The sequence below is a fragment of the Ambystoma mexicanum genome, chromosome 2p (genome assembly GCF_040938575.1).
Source record: "Ambystoma mexicanum isolate Mex_15411 chromosome 2p, UKY_AmexF1_1, whole genome shotgun sequence".
NCBI classification, from domain to species: Eukaryota; Metazoa; Chordata; class Amphibia; order Caudata; family Ambystomatidae; genus Ambystoma; species Ambystoma mexicanum.
Window position 1 is genome coordinate 572,741,070 of NC_090923.1, and position 24,327 is coordinate 572,765,396.

Here is a 24,327-nt window from a genome sequence, read left to right on the forward strand (position 1 = left end):
GCTCCTCTGAGGTCTAGTTTGGTGTAGATAGCCACGTCACGCACTTGATCCAGTAATACTGGGATCAATGGTAAAGGATATTGATTCTTAACCGTAATACGGTTAATTCCGCTGTAATTGATGCAAGTTCTCAAATCACTGGTCTTCGGCATGAAGAAGAGCGGCAATGAGACTGTCGAGTTGGAATGCCTAATGAACCCGCTCCATAGGTTTTTTTCAATGTATTCCTTTAAATGCGCTGTCTCAGCCTCCGTAAGAGCATACACGCGGCTGCAGGGCGACACCCCTCCTGGCTCTAGGTCAATGCGGCAATCAAATGGCCAATGAGGTGGCAATGTCTCAGCAGCGTGATTACTACATACGTCCTTATATTCCCAGTATTTGGACGGTAGTTCACTCGGGCCCAATGTCTCTACAGACATGACGGAAGGCCCAGGTATGGGCCCCTGAACAGGGATGAGGTATGTCCTGTTGAGACACAATGAGTAAGGCAGTACGATGAGGACAAGGATACTACACCCTCAGACCAGATCACATGAGGGTTATGCCTATAGAACCATGGAAGTCCTAGGATGACACCCAATTGTGGTGCCCCAATCAGGTCAAACTGGATTTCCTCCTGGTGGTTTTGCTAGCAACACAGCGTTAGGACCTGAGTACATTGGGTTATGTGCCCAGAGCACAATGCAGTGCCATCTACTGCTTTCACAGACTCTGAGGACTTTTTCATACACAAGGACACCCCCAATTTAGTAGCATAAGCAATGTCCGTGAAGTTACCTGTGGCACCGTAATCCAGGAGTTGGGTAACCCGAAATTCCTGACCAACAAAACCCAGCGACCCGGACAACGTGATATGTGGAGCATAATTTACGAAACCTACAGCTGGGGTAACTTCAACTACCTGGGTTGACTGCACTAACCCTATAACCGCTAAGGCGTTTCCCTGCGATTTAGGCTTGGTGGGACATTCCTTGATGAAATGGCCTGTAGTTCCACCATACAAGCATAGACCCTCCTTGCGTCAACGCTCCTTCTCTTCTTTGGTGAGTGGGCCCTGGGTCGATCCAATCTGCATAGGTTCGTCCCTGACTGCTTTTTCTGTGGGACGAGATGTTCGCGATTGGTCTAACCCAGCAATCGGGCGCGAGTCCCCTTGCTTTTTGTCCCTGAGCCGTTCTGCCCTTCGGTGGTCGAAGCGTAGTGTAAGATCAATCATGACAGGACAATCCTGGGGTTGGGGGTCTACATGCGCTATGAGATCTTTAAGGTCATCACGTAGAACAGACATTCTTTTATCCCGAGGCCACTCAGCCTCGGCCACCAGCCAGTTAAACTGGGTGACATACGGTACCCGTTCCTTGCTGCCCTGACGCTGGGTTAACACCCCCCTGTCCTTACACATGACTGCAGCTCTACGATTGAATATGTTTCCAAACTCCAACAGGAATTCATCCCAATCATATAACACTCCATCATCCCTTTGCACCAAAGGATTTGCCCAGGCCGCCACATCCCCGGTTAGGTATGAAATAACAAAGGCCATCCTAGCTTGGGTAGCCCTAAATGCCGCCGGTTTGGTGTAAAAATGAAGCCGACATTGAGGGCCGCATCACGAGTTGGGCGCTAACCTCGGCGGTATTACCATACCGTCAAACCCCCCGGCACTATTAGCGATGGATCGCGGGTTTGGCGGAATGGTAAGTCCCCATTCCCCATTGGTCCAGTGGGGAATGTTCAGCACTATTACTGCTGGCGGTATTACCACCAGCGGTAATAGTACCGAAAATATGCAAATTCGTGGCAAATTTGCCCCCAGCTCAGAGCTGGGGGTAAATCCGCCAAGCCTGTGATTTGGTGGACCCTTAAATGCGGCAGTAATAGCATTTCCGCCGCATTTAAGGGTAACAGCCAAACTCGTGATGAGGCCCGGAGTCAAGAAGGTTTGATATTTCTGGGGATCCCCTTAGTACCTCTCTGGTGGGGTTAACGGCACTACATTCTCCAGAGTTACTTGCACCTGGACTGGGGCGGGGGCAGAAGTGCCCCCAGGGAGAGGGGCTGTCTGCGTGGTCAAACTGCGCACTTGGGTTGCCAGAATAGTGTAGACCTGCCTGGTGGCAGTGAGCTCGGCCTGTAGGTCCGGCAGAACTTTTGTAAGATCCTCTATGGCCAGGCCGGGTCATACCACTCAGGCGCCTGTTACACGTGGGCTTGTGCTTCTGCACAGCTTCGGCTTCCAGGCGCAGGAGTGACAAGAAACAACCAACCCCACTACGATCTTGGCACCGGCAAGAGTGAGCTTACACAAGCCTCTGAGACCCCAGCAGGGAACGAGGGTTAGGATCAAAATGGTTGGATAGGTACCGTGCAGTGGGTAAACGGAATGAGGGCTAGCAGAGGGGACGTGGATAGATAGGGGACACAGGGTAAGCTTAACAACAGTACTGAATGAGCATACACATACAGACCACTTTACACTGCATCCACACACAATACAAGGTAACCAGAAAGGCACTTAGCACTGGTTGTGAGTACTGACCTCCTGCATGCGCACTCTCGGGTCCGGTGCCAGGAGCAGTTCAAATGCTGCAAAGTGAGCTTGTATTAATGATCTGTGTGCTGCTTACACGTGGCTCACAAGGCAGTTGTGCATGCATGCAGATTGGTGACACCCCCAAGGCAGGTTATTGCAGGGACATGCAACTTGCAACAACTGTGGAGTTAGTACTGCTCATGCAGCCCTGTATGTGCAGCGATAGTCCGCTGAACATAGCTGAGTTATGAAGAAAGAACCTGTAACTATTGTCCACCGCACGTGGCTGAACACTAGAAGTCTCAGCATGCAGCTAAATTTCGCTGCACGTGGCTCTATATGTGCGGTTTGGTAGAGAGCTGCACATGGCTAATTTGCATGCAAGGCGTGCCTATGGGCGCCGTAGGGCATGTCGAATGCTACTATCGTTATGCGCGGAGCACTTAGCTTTTACTCTGGGCAGGGGACGTGGTTGTTCTGGGCTGTGCCCACTGCGCGTGCTCCTCAATGTGGCGCATGCCGCCCTGGTGCTCTGTTTCACCCTCTGTCTCAGCTGTGTGGTACTTATCTGGTGCAATCGAGGGGCCGGAAAGCTTCTTCCTTGGGGCGTGGCCCCTCGTGTGAATCCCCTTGTCAGGAGCTCCAGCCGATGCATCTGTTCTGGTCAAATGCTTAAGCACAAGCCCCGTGCTTTCGCTCGCGTGCATGCGCGCGCACGTGCCACACCCAGCATGGGTGTTGTAAAGTAGCTCCCGGCCCGGAGGCTGCTGGGAACTGTAGTCTGTAGGTCCTTCTTCCTGCAAAGATGGCAGAGAAGCCTTGGATAAGACTGGAGCCTTTTTCTTTTGTCCTGTTTTGTTTTGTTTTTTGTTGTCCTGTGCCAGAAGCCTGCTGAGGAGTCCTGCCCCCTCAATCCCACATCCTGTATACACACTCCCACGCCCTGTGCCCTGACAAGCGTAGCGCTCGCAAGAGCACTGTTCATTAGTGGGATGTGTGTGAGCACACTTACTTGCTGGAGTGGAGACGCCTCACATTAGAGAAAAGGACACTACCATATCTCTGATTTTGGAGAACGAGTGCGATCAAGGCAATCACGTAGTCAGTATAGCGAAGTGGCTTGCACAGTGATCACACAACTTAATGGTTTGAAAGCAGGCAGTCCACATCTCTTGTAGTTATTGCAGCCTGCTGAGTTCGAGCACAGGCACATAAATGTCCTGGAAATCTCCTTGGAGCCTGATAGCACTTCACCAGAGTGGAGTGAGGGGGGCATGGAAGGGGAGATGACTTATGTGGACAGAGACTTACCTCTAGGTTTCAAAAAAGTTCTAGTGGACTTCCTAATCTTGGCAGTGTCCCAAGGGGTCTAGTCCTTGCAGGACCCTTTGGAGGTGCTGGAATCTCTTCTGGTTAATAATGGCAGGAGCGTTCCCGGAGAAAAAGAAAAGGAAAGGGAGAGCAAGCAGCCCAGGTGAGGGGACATCTGCTAAACACCCCAAGGACGAAGTTGAGGTTAAAGGGAGTGATAAGTCTCAGAAGAGGTTAATCTCAATGCAAGGCAGACAACTGTTGGATGATTGTTCAAGATATGCCATTTTATTAAGGTACAAATAATATTAAAAACCTAACTATCCCTACTCTGCTCAGGATGTCCCTGCCTAATAAAAAACTAGGGGGAAACACTGTAATGCCGGATATCTGGCCCTCACACTTAAACATTCAATACAATGAAACATATCTGACAATTCAAATAACATCAACAACATTCAGTTTCTTGATAACTTCTCAATAACCTAGGGAAGTTCCTTCCCCAGGATTCAAAGTGAATTGAACTCCAATGTTCAATGAAAGGTAAACCAGGACATTCCTGTAGGTAAGATAGTTTCAGATCAGTTCTTGATATTTAAAGGCCAAGATAAAGTTTTATTAGCCAACGCTCGAACAATAGCAAGTCTGTTCTTCTTGGTGAAAAATGGACTTTCCACTTCCTCAAAATGGCGCCAATGGTATTCTCAGCCACGATGCTTTGCCACCACTTCCAGTATTCCAAGAAGACTTGCCACAGTTCAAAAGAAATACACCTTCTACAATTGTTAATGAAGCAAAGTTCTTGGTTAATAGTTATTATGTCAATTGTCACAAGATTACGATTCATGGTATATATCTTTCTCAGGATGACTTCACAGTGCTGCTGCTTCTATGCCAACAACTTCACATCTGCTAAAGTTTAACATGAGAACTTTCTCCTTTGTCTCATAGAACTCCACTTCATTTGTACTACTGAAGGTTTGTATATGCAGTGGTGCCCACTGAGGCTCTTGGGCATGTTGTGCTATATAAAAATGTAATAATAATCTACTGACACCCAGATATACCACCACGTTTCAGTACTTTGTGATTCTACCACAGCTTCAGTACTTTGTGATTCAAAACAGGTTATAGTTCTGACAAGCATTATTTTAAGGCACTTCAACACCTTAAAATAGGCAGGGTACTCTTCCTCTGAATGTCTCTCTTCCAAAGGGGTGGCCTCTTTGCCTCTCTTGTCTGTCTGCCACAACAACAGCTTAGGTTTGCCTTCATGACCCACTTATCTCTGTTGCTTACAGTCTTTGGCAAGATAGCTTGTGTCAACTTCAAATAATAAACATGAGCCGCAAATGTCCCTTCCCCAACTTGGCCTTCAACTCTCTGCCAACTGTTAGCCAAAACAATTACCCAGATGCCTTGGTGCCACTCTCTGGCTTCAGGTAATGTTTGCACACTTGTATGTTGGGTAAGGTGGGACTTCTCTTAGGCTTGCAGTATTGTTTATATTGCTTTCTGCCTTTAAGAAAGGCTACTTCAGTCTCAATAGGGGGAAAACTCTTGTCATGGGCAATGATTGCTCTCTCTTCAACTGTAGATATAATGGTTTAAACACTTAGCTTCCTTTATGAACATTTAACATTTGCGTGAATAAAAATGTCATTCTTCATTGGAAAACGAAATTAGGCACATGCGACCGCTTCTTCATGAAGTTAAAGTATTTGACAATGGCTTTCTGCAGCTTTCACTCTTCATGCGAGTGAAAAGAGAAATTACCGATCACACGTGAGTGCTACTTTTTCATTGTCCCATTATTAGAGTTCAACAAACAACTTCAGCTCACTTCTGCTTATACCCGAGTGAAGATTGGGCTGGATACTGTTGGCGGCAGTGCTCGTGCAAGGAATACGAACACTATGTTTGACTTACTGGCTTCTGTGATCCGTGTTCTGCGGTTTGCCCAACTTCCACGACTTCAGGCACAGCTTCTACTGCTTCTAGCTCCTCAAGGACCCACACCCTTCCTTTTTGAAGGTGTCTCCGGTCTGGCCACTTCGTTAAGGAGCCCTCTTGCTCCTGAGACCCGCGGCTTGATAGCAGCTCCTAGCCTCAGTCTCTGACACACGTCTGGCACGGCAATCTCCACAATCAGGCTCACATAGGGAAAGGCAGCCTTCCTGCATGCCTTCTGCTCCACAGCCCCTGCATGGCAGAGTTTGGGGGAACAGACCCGCTCAGAACAAGCAGGTGAAATCTGCTACATTAACGTTCCAGCATCCCTTTGGTTCTCCCACTTCCGCCTGTATTGCCAAACTGTGTTGTCTTCTTTCTGCCACGGCTACTACAGCATGTACGCCAGCCACAGTTCCAGCTCCTTTTTTATTGCCTCCCTCGGAGGTGGCCTTTTATGCCTCCCAGGTTCCTTCAGGTGTGGGCTGTGAGGATTTATTGCCTCACTACTGCTGCAGCACTCCTCTTCAGCCCTCTTCCTCATCCCGGTACTCATGGGATTATGGGACTTGTAGTCCCCAACAACAAAGTTAGTTCTTTTAAGTGACATTTTAATTTTAACGGTAGATTTACTTCCCTCATTTAAGGATGAACCATTAGAATTTGTTGTTATAGTGGAAGACAATTTATTTAAGGCAATATTTCTAGATTTCCTTCCTTTACACCTTTGGAAGTAAGGAGGGCATTCATCCTGAAATACTTTAATGGGTCTTTCTGTGGGTAAGGCTTGCTCAGATCTTATGGTATTTGTACCCAGAACCACAGATCTTATGTGGGTTAGGGCTATTATAATGACAATAAACCATTACCTTTTTTGTTAACCTTGAAAGGTTTCTCTTTCAAAGGACTAATACTGTGTCTCATCCCACAGATCTCCTCACCACCCTGGGCCTTGTCTCCTCACAGATGATCCTCCTGCAGTACACCACCCCCGAGGTCAGGATCAGGAAGCGTCTGCATTTCTCTGGCCACCTGGAAGCAGAGTTTAGACAGGGTTTCAGTGAGGAATCTGTAGGATTCTTCACAGTAGCAGACACCATTAGTAAGTTAAAGAGCACATTCCTATTGAAATAGGCAGTGTACTCCCTTCATCAGGGGTGAAAAATGTAGGGATTACAGCGGGGACCACGCCTGATGATGATGGTGTGAAAGATGACGATGGTGTGAAGGATGACAAGAGTGCAGATGACTGTTCAAGCAAGTGTCCTAGTGAACTGGTTCACCACAAGAACCTAAAGACAGCAAGCCTAGATCAGGTGGAGGAAGGGGATGATATCGAAGATATGTTTGATCCAGAGGCCATTAGACACCCCAAATCTACTGACTGGTTGCCATAGCCTAAGGTGGCATTGTACATGGCTCAGCATATTAGGCAGCCGTGGAGAAGGATGTGAGGTTTTGCATGATGGTGGAATGACCAAGACTGGTGCTTCTTGGTAAAGGGACTGATACATTGGAGATGGACTCTAAGATGATGACGTTTGTCACTAAGGTGACCAAAGACATCAGGAAAAGTGTTGACCGTGCCTGGAGAGGATGCGAGGACAAGTTACTGGAGCTGGCTGTTCCAATTGCTAAAATCATGCACCTGGCAGAGAGGTCCAAGAACACTGGGGAACCCGTGGATGCACATATGCTAGCTAGCTGGGCCCAGCGACCAGTGCGCCTCCTGGGCAAAGTCAGTTGTGCACTCTTTTCCGAAAGGATGCGCAGTTTGCTGTTGAAGATCGATAGCAAGATAGTGTCAAGACTTTGTAAAAACCTTGCCTTCAGGAAGAAAGCACACCAAATCCAAAAAAGGGTTATGTTTGAAACAATCAGATTCCCTTTTGCAATCCTCACCTCGATGCAGAAAGGATTTTCTTAGGAATGAAGGAGATAGTTGAGCAGCTCTTCAATGCAGAAGAAGTCTAGAGAAGGGAAAACAAGCTAATACATGTTGGATAAAGAACGTGAAGTTTTCCCTTTCCTTGATCTCCCTTTTGATATTTTTATTACCTGATAGAATGGTCAGTTCGCTGCGGAGACCCCACAGTACTGCAGCCACAATACCGGGTTGAGAATCAAAGGAAGAAACGGAAAGCACTCAGAAGGAGAACCTGTGTTAATAGTTCACAACGCTGTTTGAAAACGGGAAGTATTGTGCAATGGTAACGGATTCATTTCTGTGCAGGAGACGTGAATCACAAAGTCACAAGACGATAATTATGAGCATGAAGAACTAAGGTAAGGATATACTAATTAGCTAATACTGCTGAGACTCAGAACGATCGGAAATGCTGCAGGAGTCCTGAACGCTGGCGTATGTGAAGTTCAGTGCAGGAGGATCGGGTACTGGAACAAACAACGGTCCCTCATTGCTAGCGGAAATACAAGATGCGCAATTTTGAATCCGACGGAAAGAAATATGCTTTTCCTGTTTTACTTCCGGTTAATTCACAAGTGGACCATAAATATCTAGGCTGCAATTGTTAAGTGGTGCGCCTTTCAAGAGTCCATAAGGGTTGCCATATTCGCCCTGGTAACAGATGGCTTGCAGATGGCTTGCAGCCGGACGTCTTCTAGTGGAAGGTTGCCTAAACCTTACAGTATGACCCCTCCTCGGCCCACCCCCAACTGGGAACTGGGAGGAAGTCTTAAACCCAGGCTTCACTAGATTGAGTAAGTGAAACTTTCTGTCCAATCGCGGTAAATGGACATTCTTGGCTGAGACCCATGTTCACTCTTCAGGACCGTAACCCACGCAGTCAATCAGATATTGTATGGTATTTCTCCACACATGAGAGTCTATGATCTTTTTGATTTCATATTCGTCCTGTGAACCCACTGCTGGGGGTCGAGGTAGATGACAATCACCGTAACTGAGGCAATGCGTATCTGGTTTGAGTGGGGAAACATGAAATATGGGATGTATATGATAATTTGCAGGTAACTGAAGTCTCATAGCAACAGGATTGATAACCTTGGAGATCTTAAAGGGTCCTACAAACCGGGGCTTGAATTTTCATGGACATTTGGAAAGGTTTAGGTTATGTGTGGCTAACCATACTTGATCATATCTTTTATAAGGAGGTGCCGCTTTTCTCTTTTTGTATCAGTGAATTTCTTACTCGTGTCTCGTGTGTTTCTCAATTGTATGGATGTCCGTTGGAATCCTTGTTGGAGGACTTGAAGGTGTTCTTGTGCTGCTGGTACTGTAGTGGAGTCCATTGTTTTCATAGGAAACAGAGAGGGATGGTAACCATATGTTATGCGGAATGGAGTGTCGGTTAATGAGACATGATGCAAATTGGTAACGGAGCAACCCAATTGTCATTGTATGAGTAGCATAACAACGTAGGTATTGACCTATCAGCTGGTTCACTCTTTCTGTCTGACCATCACTCTGGGGATGGTAGGCGGAAGAAAAATGTAGTTTGATTCCCAAAAGTCTACTGACCTCTCTCCAAAATTAAGACACAAATTGGGTTCCTCTATCTGAAACTATAGTGGTAGACAGACCATGTGGTCTGAATACATGTTGAATAAAGAGTTGGGCCAAGGCACCGGCTGATGGTAGTTTTGGCAATGCCATGGAATTGGCAACTAAAATCTGTCCACAATAGTCAAAACCGTAGTTTGTCTTTGTACCATGGGGAGACCAGTGATAAAATACATCAAAAAGTACTTCCATGGACCCTGTGGTATGGGTAGTGGATTTAATAAACCCATGGTCTGTTGGTGATCACTTTTTAACTGGGAACAAACAATACATCACTGAATATAATCTCTACCATCGTAAGCCCTATTTTTCCAGCCTGCATACCTCTCTACCTTACTCCTGGTCTTGAGGATTCCGAAATGGCGTGCACTCGGATCGTTGTGACACCATTGAAGAAAGCGAGCTTGAATAGGTTTTGTGGGTAACCATAGTCTTTTTTTCGTGGAACCGGAATCTGTGCTTTTCATAATGTTTGACATCATCTTCTAAGAATCGTCTTTTCAAGGGAGTTGTATTGGCAAAACAAAGATGCTGTTCATACCCTTCCAAAGGAGACCGAAGGATTTGTGATGGGTCGATGAACGGAAGTCCTATTGTTTTTTCTTGAGGTAAAGGATCTTGTCGGGACAGGGCATCTGCCTTGGTATTTTGAGCACCCGGGGTATAAGTAACCTTAAATTTGAACCGTGAGAAACAAATTGATCCACTTGTTTTGTAATTGGTTTATGGAACGTAAAAACTCAAGATTTCTATGATCTGTGATGACAAGAACAGGATGTACTGCTCCCTGAGATGGTGTCTCCAGAGGGTAAAGGCTTCTTTGATAGCTAATAGTTCCTTATCAAAGATGCTGTAGTTTTGTTTTGCATCATTGCGCTTCATGGAATGATATGCCAAAGGATGCTTGAGTTTGGGTTTTGAGTCACCCTGGGATAATACTGCCCCTTCATCATAATCGGGAGCATTGGCTTCTACTATAAAAGGAAGTTCTGGATTGGGGATCCTTAATACAGGGGCTGTAGTGAATTCCAATTCCAGGCAATCAAAGGCATGTTGAGTCTGTTGATTCCACTCAAACGTGTGTCCTTTATGTAGTAGTGCCGTTAATCACACCAGCATCTGGGGATAATGTGGGATGAACTGCTGGTAAACATTTCGAAAACCAAGAAATCTCTGATGACACGTAACAGAAGTAGGACCAGGCCAGTCTAAGACAGCATCAATCTTGCTTGGATTAATCTGAATGCGTCCAGTTGATCGAACGTAACCAAATACACTATGTTTTGTTGATGAAAACCACATTTAAAAGCTTTGGCATAAAGATGGTGTTTTCTGAGCCATGACGGGACTTGTCTTACATGGGCGATATGTATTTCTTTTGAAGAGGAAAACATCAAAATGTCATCAAGATAGATGACTACATAGATGTCTAGAATGTCTCTGAAAATGTTGTTAAAAAATGTTGGAAGGCAGCGGGTGCATTGCATAATCCAAAGGGCATGACAAGGTATTCTTAGCGCTCATATCTGGCTATGAAGGCAGTTTGCCATACATCTCGTTTCGCTATCCTGACCAGATTATAAACTCCCTTTAAATCCAATTTGGTGTATATAGTACTGTGTCGTGCCTGGTCCAAAAGGACTTCACTGAGAGGTAAAGGATACCTATTATTTATTGTGATTTCATTGTTATGTTATTTTATGTTAGATTATTTATATTGCACAACCGAGGGCATGAGGGTGCATAAACAAAGAACACAATACAACCAGCATGAGCCAGAAAAGAAGGGCAATAGACAGAATGGTTATCAAAGAGGGTTACTGTAATAGATAGGTCTTGAACATTTGCTTAAATAAGGCAATAAGGCCATTCGACTGTCTGTAGTCTATACAGGTGTAAGTTCGATCTCGTCCTTTTTGGGTAAAAAATGGGCACCCCTGCTGGAGAAATAGAATGCCTGAAAAATCCTTTCTCGAGGTTTTCCTTAATGTACTGTTGCAGGATAACGTTCTCCTTTTCAGTAAGGTGGTAAGTCCTTCTGTATGGTATTTGGGCTACAGGTATCAATTTAATTTGGCAATCGTATTGTCTATGTGGTGGTAGTTTGTTGGCTTTGGTGGGGTCAAATACATCTGCGTAATCCTCATATTCAAGAGGGAGTCCAGTGGGTTGTGCGGAAGCAATTCTAGATGGCGTTGTAGAGAGTGTACTGTCATCAATTTGTGGAATCCAACAGGTTGGAGAACATTCTGATCCCATGAATGACAATTTTCTTTGTTTCCGGTCAATCAGGGGGTTATGGAAGGTTTGCCAGGGTATCCCCAGGATCACTTAGAAATGAGGGGTGACTATGACATCAAATTGAATGTGTTCTTGATGTTTTTGAGTGCAAATCATGGTCAACGGTAATGTTTTTTGTATGATGAGTCCAGAAGTTAGATCTGAGCCATCTACAGATATGATGGGTTCGATTAGTCTCTTCTTAAATTAATGGAATGCTTAGTTCTTGAGCGAATGTAGCATCAATAAAGTTACCTGTGGCTCTGCTATCAATCATGGCCCATACATCTACCCATTCTCTGCTAGTGTCTTTGAGAGTGACCAGGATAATAAAATGTTGTGGTGGATTTAGAGGATCTACGGAACCTTCATAGTAGGGGACACCTGTTGATTGCTCGTCAATTTCTCGCCTTTCATGGAGAAGCACTGCTGTTTTCCGCTCTCAGAATAGGTATCATTGGGCAGGTCCTTACTGAATGGTCATGGCTACCTCAGTAGAAGGGAAAAATAAAGGGGTGGACCTGCACTTCAAATCCTGATCCTTCAGGTATAGAACAACAATATCCACGATTGATTCAGTGAGACGGGATGACACTCTTTTAGTACATATTCACATTTTATTGGCTAAATTTAGCATATATAAAAAACATTTTTCGCAATATAAAAAATCCGTAAAAAACTTTTCATAGCAACATTCATAGCCACATACAAAACTCATTCATATTTCCACACTTAATATCAGCACCCGTGACATTTCATTTATCATTGGGTTACTTTAGAAATACAACTTCATTACACATATTACAGAATAGACCCATTCCCTAAGATTAGGTGTCATGATGTATCTAGCACCAGTTTTTTGGGTCAGGTATTTATTGTACAGAAAAAATGTCGACATGTGTTTCGGTCGGAGAATGAAAAAGTGGTTGTAGGCAGACGCGGTTGCCGTGCTGGAAGGATCCTTGATGCACACGTCACGAACGCTGTGAGTGAAACATCAAGCGTGTTTTTCTACGCTGCAATTTACAGTGGCAAAACTACGACGATTGGTCTCAAGTTGTACCATGGGCACATGTTCAGTACTTGCACTGAGTCCAGTGGAGAATTAATATTCTGCATTCCGTTCACCTTCCCTCGATTTGGAACTTGGGGATTGGTCACCGGCCCCTACACATTAAGAATTGGGGCGAAGAATTTTCGCTTTGCCTCACGTCCTGAGGAAGGTCTCCGACCGAAACACGTGTCGACGTTTTTTCTGTACAATAAATACCTGACCCAAAAAACTGGTGCTAGATATCATCATGACACCTAATCTTAGGGACTGGGTCTATTCTGTAATATGTGTAATGAAGTTGTATTTCTAAAGTAACCCAATGATAAATGAAATGTCACGGGTGCTGATATTAAGTGTGGAAATATGAATGAGTTTTGTATGTGGCTATGAATGTTGCTATGAAAAGTTTTTTACGGATTTTTTATATTGCGAAAAATGTTTTTTATATATGCTAAATTTAGCCAATAAAATGTGAATATGTACTAAAAGAGTGTCATCCCGTCTCACTGATCCAATCGTGGATATTGTTTTACCTCAGTAGAAGCCCAGATTTCCTCTCCTTCTTCTTTCTCTTTCTTCTGGTGTGACAGGACCTCGGATACTCGCAGGTTGCATGGGTTCACCTTCTGCTGTTGGAGGAGGAGGCGGCCCACATTCTAATGGGAATGGATTCCATTTCCATTCAGAATGTCAGCGTTCCCCCTTGCGGTCCTGAGATCGTTGGTCTAATCTTACCATAAGGGTGATATATTCATTTAAATTGAAAGGTGGTGTAACAATCTGGATGAGTGCGTCTTTAATATCGTCCCTTAATCCCCTTTGAAAGAGGGCAAGTTGTGTGTCTTCAGGCCAAGTGGATTGCGATGCTAGGTTTCTGAATTGTGTAATGTACCACAATAAGTCCCTATTTCCTTGTCGTAGTTCTATATATTTGTTTCTGATCGATTGGGTGACATATAGTGTGCCATACATGGTCTGAAAGGCCTCACATTGATAAAGAATAGGGTCATTTGTGTCTATATATGGAGTAGCCCACGATTGTGCAGTTCTTTCCAGGTTCAGAAGTATGAACAAAATATTTGTTTGCTCTGACGCATATAATACGGACGATTTAGGAAATGTATTTTGCACTGTGTGGAAAAGGCCTTAAAATCTTTGGGATTCCCCCCTTACATGTTAGGCATGGGGGGCATGAGAATGTTGGGACATTTACCCACCCCAGGGTTTGGTAGTGTAGCTGGGTTTAACACTGGTCTCGAAGAGGTACTAAGTGTCTTTTGCCCCCCACTAGTTGTAGTACCCCAGGAGTTGCTGGTTAGCAGACTCTTACTTATCATGGAATATACTTTATTTTGTAACACACTAATGGTGGGAGGTGTTTACTTCCGCCTGCAGTTCAAACATGGACTTGGTTAATGATTTCATTAAGGTCTCCATGGTTCAGGAAGGTGTAAGGGTCTTTTATTCTGTCAAGACTTTGTACAAACCTGGCCTTCAGGAACCATGAAGAAAGCACACTGAAGGCAGTGAAAAAAGGGTTATGATTGAAACAATCAAATTCCCTTTTGCAATCCTCACCTCAATGCAGAAAGGATTTTATTATGAGTGAAGGAGATAGGTGAGCTGCACTTCAATGCAGAAGAAATGTAGAGAAGGGAAAACTAAGTAATACATGTTAGATAAAGAATGTGAAGTTTTCCCTTTCCTTGCTCTCCCTTTTTATATTTTTATTGCCTGCATGATAGAATGGTCAGTTCACTGGGGAAGGATACCCCCACAGTACTGCGTTGAGAATCAAAGGAAGAAATGGAAAGCACTCCGAAGGAAACCTCTGTTAATAGTTCTCAACGCTGTTTGAAAGCTGGAAGTATCTTGCAATGGTAACAGATTTAATTCCGTGCAGGAGTTGTGAATCACAAAGTCACAAGACGATAAGTATCAGCATGAAGAACTAAGGTAAGGATATACTAATTCCCTAATACTGCTGAGACACGGAAGGATCGGAAACGCTGAAGGAGTCCTGAACGCTGGCGTATGCGAAGTTCAGTCCAGGAGGATTGGGTAATGAAACAAGCAACAGTCCCCACATTGCTAACGCAAATACAAGTCCCACGATTTTGAATCCGACGGAAAGAAATATGTGTTTCCCGTTTTACTTCCAGTTATGTCACAAGTGGACCAGAAATATCTTGGCCCCCATTGTTAAGTGGTGTGCCTTTCTATTGGAGACTATCCGGGATTGTATATCCGAGTCCATAAGGGTTGCCATATTCGCCCTGGTAACAGATGGCTGGTAGCAGGATGACTTATAGTGGAAGGTTGCCTAAATCTTACAGTTAGGCGATCTGACAACATATGAGGCGTGATAAGCCACGCAGAGCATGCTCTTCAGAGACGCATTTTCCAAGGAAATAACAACGTTTGTGAACAATCATCAATAAGGAAAATTTTTCCCAGGAGAGTTTTTGCTGGCACCGGTCGGTATAGGGGCCATTTGGCCGATCATTTTAACTCACAGCAGGGGTCTCAAAGACCCAGGGCCCAGTAAAAAGAGGCCTTCTTCCCCAGTAGAGGACAGAACTCGAGGGGTTGCGGAGGTCATGGTACTTTCCGACAGCAGAGTGCTGCTAGCAGTAATTGTGCAATGTGAACGATATCCTGCGGTGGGGGGGCCAGGATGGGACTATTCATAGAGAAGTGGCGAGAATTATCAAGTGACTCTTGGGTCACGCAGGCAGTGACGGGTTTACAGTTGGAATTCGCAAGTCAGAACACTCATCCCATTCAGTTGGTGCAAGAAGAGGCAGCACTGTTACAAGCAGAACTACAGAGCTTAAAGAGCAAGGATGCAGAAGAATGGAGTACTCTAGACAAACCCACATTTCTCAGCAATAGTAGTGTACAGGAAGGGAAAGTCGAGGCCGGTAATCAACTTGAAGGAGCTCAATCCGTGGTTGGTTTATAGGCACTTCAAGATGGAGGGGATTCTCCTCCTCAGAGATTTGCTATGAAAAGGAGGTTGGCTAGTGAAATTAGACCTGAAAGATGGCTATCTAACAATCCCCATAGTGGCAGAGCATCACAGGTTACTTCATTTCAACTGGGGAGGAGACTGTTGGCATTTCAAATGTCTGCCCTTTGGTCTAGCCTCGGCACCATGGGCCTTCAAAAGTGAGGAGGCCGGTAGCAGCGGCGAAAAGAGAAAGAGGCGTGCAGATCATAGTGTACCTGGATGACACCATTATACTAGCACAGGACAAGCTAGCGTTGCAAGAGCAGGTGCAATGGGTGAGTGCACTGATAACATCACTAGGGTTTTTGATCAATCAGGAGAAGTCAGAGCTGAGGCCAAAGCAGCAGTTGGAGTTTCTGGGGTTCTTGATAGATACCAGGAAAGCTACACTGGAGCTACCAGCTCAGCAAATGAGAGCAATCAAGAAGGAATTTTGGACGGTACTTAGGCAGTTGAGTATTTTGCTTCAAAATATAGCCAAAGTAGTGGGGTTGCTAGCATCTTCCATTCAGGCAGTCTTTTCAGGGTTGTTGCATTACACAGCGCTGCAGAGACTCAAGATCAGACATCTGTGGGGTGGATTAAGGTATCACCAGTTAGTGCAGTTAGACAAGGTAGCAAGGATGGAATTGAGAAGCATGAAGCGTGCATGCCATTTTCGGATATTGCCAGAACTGGTCATAGAATCTAATGGGAGTAGGTCCGGTTCGGACGCCAGATGCAGAGAACTAGAGACAGGAGGCAAATGGTATCCGGTCATTGCATTGACAACCCAACCAAAGCATCGACAGCCAAACCATCTAAAAAAAAGCATCTAAAAAAAAAAAAGCATCTGATGCTTTTTCTTTAGATGGTAAGGGGTTTAGTTTAATAAACATGGGTTTTAAAGGTTACAAAATTTGTAAAAAAGAACATAAAAAAAATGTATTAGATGCTTTTTTTAAGATTTCTTTTTTTTTTACATGGTATGGCATTAGATGCCTTGGTTGTCGATAGAATGACTACAAACCGAGGCAAATAGTCCAAAATGGTCCGAAGAGAAGTTGTAGCACCACATAAATTGTTTGGAGCTGCTAGCAGGGTCTTTTGCAGTTGTGAAAAACAAGAAGGTGTTTCACAGGTGTTTCACAGCCTAGTCCCCGGGGATCCCATACTCAGTGGCCAGGGAAAAGCCATCGCTCTTGGATTACAACCCTGGGGGTGGACAAGCGAGGGAGGATCACCTGGGTAGAGGGTCCTCTAGGAGTGGGGGTGAAGCACCTGATGGTGAGACATGGTATCAACCTTTTTCCTTAACCCATCTAACCCCTATCCCGCTTATTATATGGGAAACTACAACTCCCATAATTCCGCCCCACTTCACATTGACAACCCTACTGAGACGAGGAAGATGAGGAATAATTCCAGGAGGTTTACCTCTACTGATTTACAATGGCTCTGTCCCTCTAATGAGATCAGGCAGAGTCGGGCACGTAATACAAATTACATACACCTGCTACTTGTTAACACCCTGTAAACATAAAACGTGGCGTGCACAGGCACACTCTGCGCGAGGCTGGATGCAAGAAGGAACAGCTCTTTCGAGGCTGAGGAGAACCAGGCTGTGGATGTTGGGAGGCCAGAGAAAGAGAAAGACAGGCTTGAGCCCGGAGGGGGGAAGTCTGTATTGAAAAGTGACAAAGTGAAAGCCAAGAGAAGAACTGTGTTTGTGGTAAGGCGGACAACGCCTAAAGAATTGATTAGACTGTTAAAAGCTTGAAGCCCAATCCGAAACTGTTGATATGCACCAGCAAGCCACACTGTGCAAGACTGGTAGTACTGTGCCATCACCTATCCCTTTTGAGAAACCCTTGATACCCCGTGCTTCTGAACGTGAGGAAGAGAGTTGTTACCTAAGCCATTCTAACATTGCTTTCTGAGACACTATTTTTCCTTTTTGTATTCCCTTTACACATTTGTTATTTGAGAAGGAGGACAAGGTTAGGTTTTCTAAGTATAGACCTTTATTTTGACTAGACTGACTGGGACACATTTGTTGTTTTATTTTACGGTCGAAATTACTCCTATTTTAGACCAGTTAGGAGTTTCACCAACTCCAGTAAACTACAAAATAAAGGTTTTCAATAATTGCATGTATTGTGTCTGTGTCTACTTTGCATACCAGGCCTTCCTCACATAGTTTGGACGTTTGCCAGGGACAAGGTTAACTGCTGCGTGTTGCTCAAGATGGACAAAATCTCAGCAGTTCGGTACATCAATAGTCTGGGAGGCACAAGGTCAAAAATGCTGGCAGAACTAGTGAAGGACTTCTGGCTTTACTGTCTAGATAGAAAGGTAGTAGTGGCGGTAGCGTAATTCCTGGGAGAGCAGAATGTTGTAGCGGTCTGGAACATCCGCAATCTGGTGATACCAGTGACTGGAAGTTGCATCAAGCAGGGTCTATGCGGTTGCAGGAGATCTGGGGTCCACTGGACATAGATCTTTTTCGCGTCCAGGTTGAATGCCCAGATGCCAGAGTACTTCATTTGGAGGTTGGGCCCAGGTGCATTGGGCACAGATGCATTACTGCACAGCTGGGCAAGCACAGACCATTACGCCTTTCCCCCATTCATTATGTTGTCTTGGGTGCTAGTTTGCAGTGGGGGAGCGGAGTTAATAGTAGTGGTGCCACTGTGGAAATCTCAGGCTTGGTTTCCAGTTCTGATGGAACTTTCTTTGGATTTTCTGAGGTGGATTCCTTTCCAGCAGGATCTTCTAGTGAACCTGGTGGGCCAGGAACACCGTTTGGTGAGATTGGGGAACCTACAGCTGAGTTTCGCGTAAAGATGGGATCTGCTGGGACGTTTGGGTATCGCTGCTAAATACATCAAAGACTGATGTGCTCCCTACATGCTTCGAAGCCATGCCGCTGCATGGGACACATGGGAACATTGGTGCGTCCAACAGAGTGTTCTTACCGTTTCCACACCTATAGTGTAGGTGCCTAATTTCTTGGTGCGTCTGTCCCAAAGTGGCCAGGCTTTCCGAACCATAGGGGTGTATAGATCATCTACTCCACAAGGGCATGAAAAAGTGTGCGGTTTGCCGGTCAGAGAGAACCCAACCATGGTGAGATTACTCTCGGGGAGTGTGAAATTGCACAAACTTCCTTCAGCGAGATATTCCTTACTTTGGGACGTTGAGAGGGTGTTTTGATTGTTTTAGAGTTGGCCGGAGAATTAACAGATGTTTGTGTACAGGTTGTCAGGGAAGCTGTCGATGTTGCTGTGTTTGGTGCCTTGTAGGAGAGTGTCAGACTTTAAGGCGTTGGAAGTGAATAGGAAAATATCTTACTCTGAAGGGGTGTCGTTTTAATATTTTTAAACGTATGAAGAGCGGGTCGGTAGTGATATCCTATCTGTATTTTCCGAGCAGAGCCCAAGCTGTGTCTAGCCCGATGCATTAAAGATTAGGAGAAAGCTACGAAGAGCATGAGCCCGCGGAAGGGCATTACTTGTTAATTGCGCTACGGAAACCATTCCATGCAGTAACTTCCGTCAGAATAGCCAGGTGGGTCAGGGGTTTTATGGAGTTGGCTGGTATTGATTTGGACGCATTCGGGGCTCACACACTTAGGGGCGCAATGGCTTCTAAGGCCTTCACAGCCAGAGCATCTCTGCAAGATATTTTGAAGTCGGTAGACTGGTCTTCAGAAGTGATTTTTTTAAATGTTCTATTTTAAGCCTGTTTCATCTGTAGCTACTGCAGTGTTGGGTAGCTTTGAACACGCATAATGCTTGTCTCTGTTCTTGACATAGAGTGAAGATTACCCAGGCATACAGCACAGGGAGTCTTGATTCTGTTAAAGACATGGAGGCAAACATTATCCCACCTGAGATACGCCTAGTTGGGAGGATGTATTTGGTCAATGTATTTGTGCTGGCTTGTTGATGGTTGTGAAATTAGAGTATCTCTGACCCTAAAAATGTTCTCCCTTTGTTCGCAGGTGACAAACATAAGAGTGGATGAGTTCTTTGATCACGGTGGTGATAAGTTGAAATGGAAGGTCGTTCAGTTTCCACAAGGGTTGTTCATGGGTTTACTTGCGATGAGGACTTTGTGGGACCATGTGTGACTATCAGATTGGTGATAATTTTGAATCATCAAAAGAAAGAGGATTCGACCCAGGCAGGACATGACTCATAAGGAAAGCTGGGTCAAGATTGGCTGATTGATAATGGGACAAAACTACATTACACAGTGGACTTAGTCCCTTATGTGGAAGGCTTTGTTTCATTGAAGGTTCTGTTATAAAAAATCAAAGTTTTTTACGATTTGAAAGATGATGAAGAATAAGCATTGAAAGAGTTAATACTTGCCTCCAAGTCTTTAATAGAATGAAGACTGTGCTGTAAGCCTGAGCAATCTCCATTATCTGCCGTGCTAAAGTGATTTTTTAAGAGGCAGGTAGTATTACTTTTGTATGCAAACATTCAACTAGTAGAAATAACATTAAAAAAACAAATCACTTGTAAATGAAAATATGCAGCAACATCAAGTGTACTTTGTGGGGGATTTATGCTAACATCCAGGAAAATAACACCCACAACAAGTTAACCCATGCAAATTAACAAATTATGATACTTTTCCGTGAATCTAGCGCAGGAAAGCGATAATATTAGCAAGCATTGGGAAAGTCATCAGTTTTTCATCATGTATAGTGAAATTGTCTTCTGTCTTGTCAGTTATTGTCATTATGTGTCCCGGTACTCACATCATGGCAGGTACTGACATCCTAGGCTATATGAAACTATCAAATGGCCATATTCTATGATCATATGGTGGATATTGCCATAATAAAGAGGCACTAAAACGCTAGGTTATGCATTAGAATGGTAAACACTCACATCCTATGTCCGGTATTGCCATGAAGTGGCAGATACTCACCTCAGATTCCAGTGATTGCCATCATGTGTTCTGGTACTCAGACCATCCACCCAATATATTAAGAAGTGCCATTGCCAGGGCTGTAATCAAAGTGTGTGTGTGTGTGTGTGTGTGTGGTGTGTGGTGTGTGTGTTAGAGAATGGGCGTTCGGGTTTGTGGGGTGTGAGAAACCAAAGGGTGTCTCACCTACTAGACCCCGAGGATTTCTCTTTCAGGTGGCCAGGGCACGCCCATCGCCTTTGCATCGAGCCCCTGGGGGTGGACCAGTGCGGGAGGATCACCTGTGTGAGGGGTGTTCAGGGAGTGGGGGTGAGGCGACTGATGGTGTGATGTGGTATTCCCCCTTTTCCCGTACACATAACCCATCCTATTTTATAGGATTCTCCAATGTCCCAAACCCTGCCCCTTTCTACACAAACACTGGGCCGAGGAAGAGAGCGACTGAGAGTAATGAGGCTAACCTTTACATATCTCATTGGACACGTCCCACTAATCACCGGGTCAGGCAAAGTCAGGCACTTGACTTGAAGTGCATACATCTGATACCAATTAGCTCTCCTCATACGGATACACTCTTAGCAAGGTAGAACATGACCAAGAGCAGAACCTCTGGAGCCAAGGCCAACCTACTGGAGCAGAGCGACGGACCAAGGGACGAGAGCAAAGAGAGAACGTCAGGAGTTACCTGCAGGAGGTTGTTGCCTCCAAAAGGCAGCGAAAGACATGTGGCGACGGCCAAATCCCAGACAAGAAGACTGCATTGTGTTTCAAGGATGCCAGCAACCCTCCTGGGTGAATAGCAGAGTTGGGGAGGCGAGGCCAAGTCTGTGGTATTAACCTTGACTTATGAATTAAAAACAGCAAAGATAAGAAAGAAATGCACACAGTCGGTGAGTTGGCAAGCAATTTGAAAGACCTGCGTGTGTTAAGGAAAGATTGAAGTTGCAACAGTACATTGCAGAAATGAAGTCTGCATGCGTGTGGATGAGATGCGTAGAAAGGCAGACCTGTGATGTACTTTGAATTACTGATGGATGTGAAACCAGCGATACTGAGTAGCGGAGTGGCCCTGCGAAAGGAAATAGCCCACAAGTCTCTGTGAAAGGTGAAATGTTTTTGTTATGAAGCGACAAAGTGCATGAACTGTAAAAAGTGATGTGATCAAAATTAACCCTGGGAAAAAGGGGGGGCAGGGAGAAAAGGTGAACATTGAACTTTTGTGCTTCTGATGTCAACCTACCCGGACCAAGAGACACTGGGGCAAATAACAGAAGAGTGAGCTGAAGGGAAAGTCGAAGTGGTCCTGCAGAGGTCTATAGTGAAAGTCACCACATTCGAAAGTCTTCGACATCAGGAAAATGTCTGAGCCCGACTGAGGGAGACCAGAAGTGTGATAAGTTAGGGGAAGGGAACACATAAAGAATGTGAATTAAGCTTGGGGAAGGGAATCCCTGCAAGTGTTGTGTTTGAAAGGTCCGATCCGACTGAGGGAGACTTACTTGAACTTTTTGCTTTGAAAGGTCAGAGCACGACTGAGTGACACCGGCGTGAACTTTTTGTTGAACTGTGTTTTAAAAGCTGGAAAGAGAGACTTTAACATGGAAGGCCAGGTGGGCCTTGATCCACGTTTTGAACTGCCTTTGTTGTGAGAACCTGAGACAGAGTGTGTCATCCTGTTTACGGGGACTGCCTTACTCCATGCTGTTTAACATGGGGAGGAGAGCTGACTCAGCCACATGTATTCTTTATATTCTAACACTGATTTTCCTTTGCATACATGTTCTTCTTTACACCATTGTTGTACAAGAGATAGGGCAGGCATTTGGTTTTGTTAGTGTAGGCCATTTTGATTTAACAGGACTGTTTTATGTATTATTTGATGGTAGAAACAACTCCCATTCTAACTATAGGACAGAGTAGGAGTTTTTCCAAACCCCAGAAATGTAATAAAGGTTTTACAAATTGTACCTTCTGTGTCAGTGTCATACTTGTGATACCATGCCTCCCTTACAGGGGGCATGGAGAGTTGGTGGATGGTATGCAGGAGAGGGGAGGAAACAGATGAAGAGGATTGTTGGGTAAGGTATGGTGAAAGTTGAAGGGGTAAAAGAAATGGGAGGGATTACTAATAGAATAGTGTGAATAGTGGTGTATGGGATTTAGTGAGGGTGCTAACGGCTGTTTGATATGGAGCGTGTGAAGTGGGAGAGAAGGAGTGAGCTAATAATGGGGTGAGGATGAAGAGATATGTGAAAAATGCAGAGGAGAGGCGTAATGTGTGGACAGGTGGGAAGAAAAAGGGGAACACTTAAGGTGTGAAAGGTGGACTAGATGGCTGCGTTATTTCAGAGAGGTCTGAGTCTAGAGCTGGTATGGGACATCAGATCTGTTGGCAAGTTAAGGGACTCTTTTTCTGTCACTCAATTGGACAGAATATGCCTTCATTTAAACCCTGGGAAGAGCAGCCTCGGAAGCAGACCCAGACCCATCTGGAGGAACCCTTCTTTACTGCAACTTCCCAAATCAAGTGATTATGTCACTTCTCCCAGGGGGATCCTTTCCTTATGAGGCTACGGAGGTTATCCCGCTATGCAATAAACTCCCTAGGGGTAGAGGCAAGCAGGACCTCACCGGGAGAGACTCCCCATGCCCCCATCGGTACAGGGACTGTTGAGAGAAACCAGAAGAATGCATGTACATCTGCTATTGTGATGTTTTAGATAAGAACAAGTATCTACAAAATACCAGGATGAAGAAAACCAAAGGAGTCATTAATGAATATGGCACAGACACAAAAGAAGAACTTCCACGAGATGCTGGGAAATCCCCAAAGCAACATCATAAGAGTGGGAGGAGGGAGAAGGCAGGAGTGAGAGAGAAAGAAGCCAGAGAGCTTCAAACTAGCTGTGCAGGGGACGCTGGTACAGATGGGAAACACAACTCCCCAAGCTACTGAGATGCTTCAGGAAGCAGACACCAGGATCTCCCTGTTCAAACGACGGGGTGAGGAGCAGCTGAGAAGCTGACTTAAGTCCCAGAGGGCAAATTCGAAGAAGAAGCAGTGGCAAAGCTTGAGAGAGAGAGAGAACCTTGACTAATGCCAATACTGCACACTGTGAGGCACGCCGGAGCGTGCTGAAGAAGGAAGAGAAACTGAGGGCGAATGGCATCCTACAACGCCAGCAATAGATGAAGAAGCCAACCAGGTGATGCAGCCCCATACCAAAAAAGGTAAAGGGGCGAGCGGGAAACCAGGGGAGAGTAGCACTTCTAAAATAAAGCTAATAGACATTAGCATTCATGAAGGAAACAAATATAACGACTGGGGCTATCCTCTTAGTCCCAGTAAGAGAGACGAATATAAGAAATGGAATAAACATGATTTCTTAAGTGCACAGAATGAATATTGGTCCAAGCATCATACTAGTCTCAGTGAAATACAAAGTAACAGGACGTATGCAGAGAATTACTGGGCTCATCATACTCGTCCCAGTGAAATCCTAATAAGAGTGAGAATCTTTACTGGGTTCATTCCACCACTATCTTTCATTGTTTACTTCCCATGTTCCCTCCCTGCTGCCCTGTGGGTGTTTTGAAACACAATGTACTTGATGTATAAGCAATTTACCAATGCACCATAAATAAATACTCGTCCCAGTGAAAGACCAAGTAATAAGAGGAGGGAAAATAGTGACGGGCATATCATACATGTCCCA

The 24,327-nt window shown here is 45.0% G+C and overlaps 1 long non-coding RNA gene across 1 annotated transcript in view; it reads left to right on the forward strand.

Moving 5' to 3' along the window:
* The window catches only part of LOC138566570 (uncharacterized), a 334,787-nt gene that overhangs the window by 52,976 nt on the left and 257,484 nt on the right, over window positions 1-24,327 (forward strand). The gene's annotated exons all lie outside the window — the stretch shown is intronic.